The sequence below is a fragment of the Heterocephalus glaber genome, unplaced genomic scaffold, assembly GCF_053883595.1.
Source record: "Heterocephalus glaber isolate CG9 unplaced genomic scaffold, H.glaber_assembly_v1.0 deba00001553, whole genome shotgun sequence".
Lineage (NCBI taxonomy): Eukaryota > Metazoa > Chordata > Mammalia > Rodentia > Bathyergidae > Heterocephalus > Heterocephalus glaber.
In genome coordinates, this window is record NW_028258344.1 from 164310 (window position 1) to 172806 (window position 8497).

Genomic DNA, 8497 nt, shown 5'->3' on the forward strand with positions numbered 1-8497 from the left:
GAAGGCTGAAGCAGGAGGATCACAGCAAGTTGGAAGCCAGCCTGGGCTACATAGTGAATTCAAATCCACCCTGAACCACATAGCAAGACCCCGTCTCAAAAAACCCAGAAAACAAAATTACTATTCCTTTAACATCTATATATTAATATGAAAAATATTTACCCAATTACTACCTTAAAAATGCTACTTACCTCACTTTGGTAAACAGTGCACTGGGCGGGAGATGATAAAGACCCATATTATCCCTCAAGGAGCTAGTAAGTGTGACGTGGTATGAACAGTATGACAAGTTATCAGAGGAGACACTTAAGCAGAATAGAAGTTTTCCAAATTGACAAGTTGGGACAAGACATTCCAAGAAAAGAAAAACATTTAGAAGACATAAAGGAAGAGAAGCCCAGGGATATTTAATCATCAGTTAATCTTAAACTCACAGAAATGGCTGAAGTTACAGCTGGAGAGGAAGCTGGGTCTCTTTTCCCAAGCTGAAGAGTACTTGCTGCACCCTCAGTGCAAGGAGTTGTTTAGGCTTTGGAGCTTGGGAAAGATCAAGGGTCCCTTGTCAGAAAAGAAAAAAAAAAATGCTTTTAAATGTATAAAAAGCCTAGGATTCCAAAGTAACACCACTATTTCAAAGTAGTTATTGAAATACTAAGAACAAATCTGTGGAATACTAAACACGTGCTTTTTTATTACTACATTAAATAGCAAAGTTTAATGGAGGGTCTACTACTATAATTTCAGAGTAGTGATATATGCAAACAGTATTTCAAGAAAATTGCAACAGTGAATGAAAATAAATTACTATCAGTGGCAAAATGTAAGTATTTCTAAAGGCTTGTTTTTTGTTTTGCTGTGCTGACGTTCAAACACAGGGCCTCACGCATGCTAAGCAGGCACTCTGCCACAAAGCTACATTCCTAGCCAAGAAGCTTGCTTTTAAATGTTTTCCATCCATGTTCACAGACTGCCTGAATTCTATCCAAGAGCCTCTTAGATATCCACAGATTCTACGGGAGGAGCCCCTCGTTAAAAAGGGCTCTGCAGCACAAAAGAGCTAGGCCACCCTGAAAGTAGGAAGGTGAGGAGGAGACCCTGATCTTTCGGTGATGTGCAGGACAATGAGAACAGTCTGGGAGCAGACCTGAGACAGGCAGCAGGAGCAGAGCTCTCCGGAAAAACAAGTTTGTGTCACCCCTGTGGGCCATGGATGCCCAACTCACTCTTCCTAACCCACTATCACTTCCTAGAGACCTTGTAAGACAAAACTGTCTTCTCAGCAAGAGAAAGTAGGTTAATGCTCCAGCTTTGAATAGGAAGCCATTGTGAAATTAAGTGAGGTACCCAGTGGAAATACTGGAGAATATTACTAGTAAGAATCATCTAGATCAGCACTGCCTAGTAGAATATAACACAAACCATGAATGTAACTGGTAACTACATTTAAAAAGCAAAAAATACAGAGTGGAAATTAATTTTAATAATACACTTGTACAAATTATTTCAACATAATCAATATAAACAATTATTAATGAGAGATCGCACTTTCTTCTAAGTCTTCAGTGTCTATCATAAGTTTTAACCTTACAGCACATTGTGGCTTATACCAAACACATTTCAGGTATGCAGTAGCCACATGTAGCTCCTTGCTAATGACTCCTACTTAGATAGTGCAAATCTAGATTTGTGGAGAACAAAAAGCATTATTTTGCATTTGGAGACTTTTGGTACCTTATAATTAAATATAAAATGATTAGGAATTTAGGTTTCACCCTTAGATAATAGGGAGCCACCACCAGCCTATAAATGAGAAGTGAAATGACTAGATTTTCGTTTTATAGCATAAAGGATGAAATACATAGAAGCACAGAGGTGGGTTTCCCACAGTATTTCAGGGGAGTTTAGGAAGTTCCAAATGAAGTTTGTGATAGTACTCAGTTCATTCCAGTTGTCTCAACTGAAGCAAATTAATGATTCTTTTATCCTTCAGATAATTAAAGAATTACATAAATGATAAGTAAAGTAGTATACATAATTTATATGTGCTAAAGGTTTCATTAGATTGTTACAACCACTTTGTCCTGGGCCTAAATTGGCTATGATCTTGGATGAATTTGCATAATTCTTTCAGACCCCACTGACTGCCCCTGGGAGCTTGAGGCACCAGCACTAAGCTGATCAGGACCTGACTGCCCATTCTGTACGGTATTTGTAGATCAACACTTTCCAGTAGACTATAATGTGAACCATGAATGTAAACTAACTATATTTTTAGTAACTGCTCAAAAAGTTTAAAAATAAATTAATTTCAATATATCCAAAATATTTTAACATGTGATCAGTATAAATAGTTATTGTATTGACTGCATGTTGGGCTCAGGGCTCAGCCTTGCAGGGACCAGAGCATCTGGTACTGTTCTGCTCTCTCTTTGTTCAACCTCAGGACAGGCACCAGAGGGCCCAAAAGAGTGAAAAGTGAGCTGAAAAGGACCATTTCAAGATCTATTCTTTGAGACCCCCAGCCTGTGTGAGCAGTTTATTCTTTTCTCTGTGCCCCACTGCGTGGGCTCACCACATGTATTTATGTCACAAAAGTGGACAGCTTTGCCCAAAAAGATACTGTTCCAAAAGGTGGCCCTATATTCATGTCTTGGGGAAAATGCAAGCCATTTTGAAGTAATTGTGTTTCAGCTCCCCAGAATTGAATTTTACAACAAAGGGTTTTTAATTCGTACAATTCTTATCAGATTGCCAACAACAGTCACCTTATTTGGTATCAGGATTCACTCTAGAGAGAAATGACATTTCACCAGAACATTATAAGCGAGTGACATTTGTCTTGAGATTTTATACTGTGCCATATGAAGATAAAAACCAGCAAAGTATAACATGAAAAGAGACAGGAAAAACAAATCTGAAAGCTGAGGATGTAGCTTAGTTGTGGAATACTTACTGGTAGAAGACGTACAATGGTCTGGGTTCCATCCCCAGGACCATAAAAACGAAAGAAGGGGGTGTGTGAAAGGGAGGGAAGTGAGAAGCGAGAGAGGAAGAAATGACCAAAAATAGGTAAAATAATAAAAAATGTATATGGTAGATCTGAGATATTCCTTAGTTCTTCTTAGTGATATCATTTAGGAGATGTTGAAAATGATTTTCCATCATTTGAAAAAGTATCTTGTAATACTTGATTAATGAACAAGCTAAGGTAAGTGACATCTTTAATATAAGTCATAGTTACTAACCAGCAAGCAGCCTGAGATGGCCTCCAGATGATCCTCCTTCCTAGTATTCACACTCTAGTGTAAGTCTCCTCCCCTCTGTTGTGGCCTAGGCTCACTGACCTCTCCAAGAGTCTCTTAGTCCAGCCAAATTGACAATCCAGATTAATCAGCACTGCTTCCATTTGGGTACTATGTTACACTTTCTTGGATGACTCTCTCTGAGAGAAACCAGCTTTCATGCAGACTGGCAAGCAACTGGGGCCTGCAAACAACTACAGGAGCTGGGTCCCCCACTGGTGCAACCAACATGAGATGGCAGCCCCAACCAAGAGTTTAATGCAATCTCCCAAGAGACTGTGAACCAGGATGGCCAGCTGAGTGGCACCTAGGTTCCTGACCTGCAGAAACTGAGGTACCAACCATATATTGTATTAACCTGCTGAGTCTGGATAATAAGTATAACGACAACAGATAACCAGTACTACAATAACCAAGATGAGGTGCCTGCTGTGTCCACCTGGTTGACCGCAACAGAAGCTGGATTTTGACTTCCCATCATTCACATTCAACTAACAAAACTATTGAATTTCTCAAAAATTAATAAGCAGTCTTTTTCCCACTCTATTTGTAGTAATATTAGTTTGGCCACCTTCATCTCTAGCGTCAATCTCTACTGTTATTCTGACTGTTATTCCAGGGATGTTTCCCATCAATCTGTCTTCCAGTTCTGCAGCCAAAACAATTGTGTCAAAACTCTAGCTGAAGATGCAGCTAGCATGTGTAAGGTCCTGGGTTCCATCCCCAGCATACACACACACACACACACACACACACACACACACACACACACACACATTCTGAAATAAATGAATAAATAATCTCTTTAATGGCTCATCATGCATCTCTTTGCCAAGAGCAAATCCTATCATTCCTGAATCCTCAAGCTCAGTGCCCTCATGATATGGCTGAAATCCCTTCCCAAGGCTTCTCTCATGCTCCCCTCCAGCCCTGACCTTCCTACTCTCAGTTCCTCCAGGCTTTTGCATAGTCTGTTTCCTCAGCTGGAATGCCCTGCCCCATAAGCTGGAACGCTTCACTAAAACCAGCTCAGCTTTTAGGTCAGTTCAGACCTTGCTTCTTTGAGATGCCTTCCTTGCCACCCACATCAACCTGCTGTAGGTTCCTCCCTTTGCTGAACTCCTGGGAAGCTCTGTCTTACCATCAGCAGACCATTCACTCTGTCCTGAGTTTATGGACAACTTCTTTCCATTGAAGCATTAATCAGAAAATCTCAGCTAAAATGTGAAAACCCTTTATTAATCAGAGCCTTTGACAGGTTCAGCTAGAAATGTTGCTGTCCTTTGTTTTTCCTAGAAATACACCAAAATGGCAAACATTTTTTTTTCTTACAAATTATTCCATTTAATACACAGTGAGTATTATGGTATCATTAAAATTTTCAATTTAGAGAAAATTTTCAGCTTTGAGCTTAACCCAAATCACAAGACAAGTGAGTTTCAAAATCAGGAACCATATGAACAATTTTTGAATCTTTGCCTTCTACCCTAAACTCTTAGTAACACTTCCTCTCTGTTCTTATGTTTACGTATGCATTGATCACTTCCTCTCCCTACTTATGTTTACTTCTGCAATGATCCCTCCCTCCAGCCCATGAGAAGGGCTCCTCCCACCCACATGACAAAAAGCACTGTATAGGCCTCAAATGTTTGGCTCAATAGAAGCCACTCGGATTTTCATTACTGCTTCTACAATTGGATTGTTGAAGAATATTATTTTAGTTGAAATATAGGAAGAAAATATAGAGATATATACTTTAAAAAGGAAGAAATATTTACTATCCTTTTTATATCATTGCAAAATATTTTTGATACCACACCAAAATCTGACAAGTGAATGTTTTTGAAAAATTAGCGGTCACATGGAACCTGAAACTATACAATGTGCTTTCATGCTATACTACATTAACATACTTTTATCCAGAAGTCTTTACATGGACATTTTTACCATATCTGGAAAATGCATATCCAACAGGACTCTCAAAGGTAAATTTACTTTTACTATTCTAGCAATGAAAACAATGATGGAAAATTAGTTTTTCACATCACATTGTGATCAGTATTTAAGTGACAACTTTGGGCTCACTTTCTAGCCTTCTGTCAAATTTTTCTCTGTTCATACATGAAAAAAGTATTAAAGATCAAATTTTACTATTTACTACTTTTCAATTGATTAAAAACTTTACATTAAACTTACTGGTTTTAATTTATTTTTAAGTAATCTTTGAGGTTTTGAATTTGTGGAAGCCTGCCATTGGAGAAATTTTAAGAAGCATTTCTTTCTTAATTTCTCTGGAGGAAGTGACCTACCCAAGTTGAAGAACTGAGCCATAAATCATAGAAAAACTAGAATCAAAACTATTTGTACACTTGAAAAAGCAAAACCTATGAAGCAGTTTATATCCTGCCACTGGATATGAAGACAATAATTAACATCTATGTAGTGCTTTCACAGTTCCCCATGTTTTTTTATTTTTGAAGGAAATTAACATTTATTGAGCACCTACAGATATATATATGAACTAATGTTTATTGAGCACCTATTGGTACATGTGTCTGGACTTCTGCAAGGATTTTTCATCCACCACAATATTTCACTTGATATTTCATCAACCCTGTGAGGTAGGTATCATCCCCATTTTCATCAAATGAGGAATGTGAAGCTCAGAAAAGTTGGGTCATTTGTCCAAGGACAGAGAACTAGGAACCACAAAACTGAGACTGAGTGACCAAATTTTAGACTCCATCCCTGCTCTCTCCCCTACTTGCCTCCCAGGAGGAAGCAGAAACTCAAGCTGAAGCACTTACACTTTACTTCCAGCCCCTGCAGCTGCCCCACCCGCAAGAGAACGAGCTTGCACCACCTACCTCAGACAGATGCAGTCAGCTGAGGAGATTAAAACAAAAATAGTGGGGATATATCCCCAGCGTCAAGGATGTCCCTGCCTTCTGTTATTGATGCTGCATGAGATCGTTATGCCTTCACAGTTTCTGGGTAAGGAAGCTGTGTGGGACCTGGTGGGGGAAAACTGGATGACGGTTACCAAAGCCAGCCGGGACTGGGTGTGCTCAACAGGCCCCTTCTAGGTCACACAGATTTGGCAACAAGACATCTGGGACAGGGTGTGCTGCCGGTACAATCACCATCCTCCTCCTTCTACTCATTTGCTAGTGCTTATTATCCAAGAAAGATTCAAAATCAGAACATACAAGTCTGTGCTGCACATGTCCCAGGACTGTCATCTCCCCTGAACTACTGTCCCAAATGCCTGCAGACACCAGCTCCTACAGCAAACAATGTGTGGTTCCCATCATCCTGTTGGGAGCAATGCTACATAATTCTAGGAAAAATCATTTGAGTAGGCCTAGTTCTCCTGCCTACAGCCCAGCTAGGACATTCCAGACATAATTGCATTTTGGCCTCCGGTCACAACTGAGACCTGAGTGACCCCCCCCCCCCCCATGTTGCAATCTCCAGGACAAGACCACACCTGCGGGAGACACCAGGGAGGAACCAAATCTTTATCTGCATAGTTCCTCATTGTTCTTAGATTTCCACTGCCCCCCAGCCTTTTGTTACACCTTGTTTATCCCAATGTGAAGTACTGAACTCTATATTTCACTTGTTGCATTTGTTTCTCCCGAGGTACTGAATAAAAGGTGCTGCAAGCTAGGGGGCTTTCGTCTTTGCTGCCCAGAGCAGCACTGATCAGACCCAAAGCTCAGCTTCTTCTCAGTCTCATTTGCCTACCTTTCCTGTAATTTGCCGTGTGCTGCCGTGGCTCGCAGGAGACTAGGACTTACTGCAGAGGTTCTGGTAACGTCCCCTTCCCCTGTTCCCTACATCATCCCATCCAAAGTCACCAGGCCCAGGAGGGGCTACATCTTCCCTGCTTTGCTAACCTGGCTTTCTATCCATTCAGCCAAGGTGCAAGCCCTCTACCACTTGAGCTTTGATTGAACATTCTTGGTCTTTGTCCTGCTTTATTTGTGTTCTGTGCCTCCATCTCCACACGCTCAATGTCCTGAATGGGCAGCTGGCCAAGGAGGATATCCAGCAGCTAGAGAAACAGCATCTTCTCCTCCTTGACAAGACTCAGCTCCCTGAGCACCTCTGACCCAACACATCCAGATCCTTCAGGAGGCCTGGAGTCTCCTGGCTGTCCTCAGAGGAACCTTCACCTTGCCCTCTTTTTCCTCATCTCCCAGCTTTTCTTTTTCTATTATAAGGGGTACATTCACCTCCATGTACTTTTCCCTGCTTAGCCTTAACCTCTGGTTCTTATTTGCTTCTTTAAAAAGCCACCTGAAATGAGCCAGCAGCAGAGCTGCACAGGCATGCTTCACATGCTCTTCCTCAACCCAGGGTCACTGATGAAGTCATCTTTCTCCAGCATCCACAGGATCTGCTGGGTTTCTCCATCCATTGCCCTCTTCTGTTTTTGGATGTTGATGATGTGAAAGGGTCCCATGCCCAACACCTCGTTCTCTTAGCCCAGTTCCCTTTTCTCTTCATCGTTTCCATGGGGCTGGCCCTGCTCAAACCCACATTTCCTTCTGACCTGTTGCCCAGTCTGTGTCTCCACATCATGGGTCACAACTTCACCTCTGACACAACCCACCACTGGTCTCCATCCAAGCCAGGCAGAAGATTATGTGGCAAGGTGCAAGTGCCATTGTTCTTCCCAGGAATCTGCACATAGCTGTCTCACAGAGGTCTGAGATAGTGTGATCATTGTGCTTACCCATGACTGGACAGAGAGAGGACATCAGTGAATCCATAACTAGGCCCTATTCTTCACTAGAGCATAAAAGAAGGCCCACATATTCTGTGGCTTTCAGAGTTTTCATATTCATGGCATAAGGCACCCTCTGAAGGTAAGGAGTCTAGCAGTAGAGCACATACTTAACATGCACATGGCCCTGGGTTTCATCCCCAGCACCAAGGAAAAGGAAGCTAGAGCCACAATGTCAGTTTGAGTCATTTGTTTTACATGTGTGTAGGAAGTAATACTGAGGATCAAACCTAGGGCCTCATGCATGCTAGGCAAGACCTCTACCATTAAGCCACATCTTCCAGTTTGGGTATTTTAAACCCACATCCAACCCTCAGTTTATAAATCAGAGCAGAAGGAAGACTTTCACATCAGCACTTGCATTAAAACACCTCAAATCCATGGATAATAAGGACATTTT

At 41.3% G+C, this 8497-nt stretch overlaps 1 pseudogene; it reads right to left on the bottom strand.

Annotated features, from left to right (window-relative positions):
* Nucleotides 1-6315: 6315 nt before the first annotated feature.
* LOC101697157 (DNA-directed RNA polymerase III subunit RPC4-like) lies at nucleotides 6316-7817 on the bottom strand (annotated as a pseudogene).
* Between the last annotated feature and the right edge of the window lie 680 nt (nucleotides 7818-8497).